Here is a 2,300-nt window from a genome sequence, read left to right as displayed (position 1 = left end):
CCCCAGGGACTTCCACCAGCAGGGTCCCCCGACTTTGGGACCGCTGAAACCTGCAGCGGTTCAGACAGCCCCAGGGACTTCCACCAGCAGGGTCCTGCCAAGGCGCCAGGTCCTCATCCTGTGAATTCAGCAAGGAAAGAGACCCCTTCACAATGGCAGATGTATTCCTCCCTGATGAAGACCTTCTGCAGCTCCTGTGACCTGCAGGATGTGGTCTAAACTACCCTCAGGACAGATCCCTGCCAGCCTGTCCAGCTTCTGCCACACCCTAGGAGAACCGTGATTACAACCAGCTGGAGCCACACAACACTGCCCGAACACGCAGCCTCTGGCCAACCCACGTGCTGCCAGCACCCGCCCTGCCTGGAACATGCTGCCAGTCTCTCAACTGTCATCTCTTCAGGAGCCACGCTTGACCCACCATACTTATGCCCAGCTAGATCTGAGAGGACTGGAAAACAGCCCCTGACTTACAGCTGTACCCCCAGTACCCAGCACCAGGCCTGCACACCTAAGTGCTCAAGAAGCGCTCACCAGTGAAGAAGAGGAAGAAACCCCACTGCTCTGGGGGCTTCTAGCCTCTCCTCACTCCTCCTCTCATCTCCAGCCCCGACCCACGCATCACGCCGCCGACGCCTGGTACACACGACGTGCACTGCACGGTCACCTTCTTCCTGCACACGGGGGCCCAAGCTTGGACACAGGCACAACGAGGACTGGTGGGCTGCAGAGCTCTCTGACCCGGTGGGGCACTGGCCCTCAGGCTCAAAGCTACCCACAAAAGCCAAAATCCCTCCAGACTCGGGCCAGCTATCTGCTCCTCCTGCTCTGCCACTCCCCTAGGCCGGCTCATCCCAGCCCCTCACTGGGCAGGCCAGCCCTAGGGCTCCCCTAGGAGCCACACCAGCCTGACACGGGCTGCTGTCTGACACCTCCTTCTGGCTACATCACTGACACTTCAAACACACATTCCCAAAACAGAGTTCACAACCCCTCCCTGCCTGAGAACCAAGACCGGTCCCAGCCCCCAGGTCCCAGCCCCCGGGTCCCAGGCCCCAGCCTGTGACGGACCTCATCTCCCCACACCCACAGGGCCCATCAGCCCCTGCTCTAGGAGCCGGCCTGGGAACAGGCCCAGGATGGGGCAGCCACACCCAGCTCTGCCCCACGAGCGCGCCCGCCCATCCCGAGGTCCACCATGAGTTTGGGTTTTGTTTTGTTTTTTTGGGGGGTGGGGGGGGCAGTTATCTTTATATATATGTGTGTGTGTGTGTGTGTGTGTGTATATATATATATTTTTTTGGGGGGGGACAAAGCCAGGTTTATTGTTCTGGGTTAAACCTGTGGAGGCAGGACCTGGGAAGGGGCATGGGGACAGATGAAGTTGGTGACTGTATCTTCCTGGTCACTGCTGGGTTCTCAGCACCCTTGGCCCCCACTCAAGTTCTAGATGAAGCCCAGTGCTGGGGGACGGGTCCTCTTCCTGACAGTGCAGCCTGTGGGATCACTTGTAAGATCCCATATGGAGGTAGGGGATGGGGTGTTGGCCTGCGCTGGGGCCAGCGTCCTCAGGAAGGCGTCTCAGAGTAGGTGGCGGCAGCCGCCCCATTCTTCAGCAGTGCCACGGGCCTTCAGCAGTGCCAGCTTCTCCGGCAGGCTGCTGCTGGCTTTCATCACCACGTCATGTTCGATCTTCTTCTGGATCCCGACTTCTAGGTTCTTCTTGAGCTTTTGCTGCTGCACACCGCGCGCCTTCTTGGGAGCGATAACACGACGGCCTTTTCTCGGGCCCCGATTCTTTTCAGAGGCCGCCGCTGCCGTCTTGCTCTTTGCGGGCTTGTGCGCCTGGAACTTCTGCTGCCCCTGCGCCATGATCCCATCTTTATATTTTTATTTTTTAAAATAGAGGTGGGGTCTCACAGTGTTGCCCAGGCTGGCCTTGGACTCTCAGGCTCAAGCGATCCTCCCACCTCAGGCTCCCAAAGTGCTGGGATTACAGGTGTGAGCCATGGCACCCAGCCCAGCGTGGATCTGTGCCAGGAAGAGCTAGCTGGAGCTGACCAGCCCCACAGAAACTTCCAGGCCGGCCGCCTGCTCTCATCTCCCAAGAGCCCGCCTTGGCTTCTGCCAGCCATTCACACTCTCCACAGGTTGCAGCCAGGTACACACCCCCCTTCAATCAACAAAAGCACTGCCTGAGCACCTGGCCTGCTCTAAGCCCAGGGCTGAGACAAAGGGGAGCCAGCCACACACAGCAGCAGGAGCACTGGCATCGCTGGAGCAAGGAGCCCACACGGCCG

The 2,300-nt window shown here is 59.4% G+C and overlaps 1 pseudogene across 1 annotated transcript; it reads right to left on the bottom strand.

Moving 5' to 3' along the window:
* Positions 1-1,311: 1,311 nt before the first annotated feature.
* LOC105537848 lies at positions 1,312-1,872 on the bottom strand (annotated as a pseudogene). Its single transcript, XR_001005784.1, has one exon. The product of XR_001005784.1 is annotated as a leydig cell tumor 10 kDa protein homolog pseudogene (transcript).
* Positions 1,873-2,300: the final 428 nt, after the last annotated feature.

This window comes from Mandrillus leucophaeus, unplaced genomic scaffold (genome assembly GCF_000951045.1).
Source record: "Mandrillus leucophaeus isolate KB7577 unplaced genomic scaffold, Mleu.le_1.0 Scaffold180, whole genome shotgun sequence".
NCBI lineage: Eukaryota > Metazoa > Chordata > Mammalia > Primates > Cercopithecidae > Mandrillus > Mandrillus leucophaeus.
This window is presented reverse-complemented; position numbering and strand designations above follow the sequence as displayed.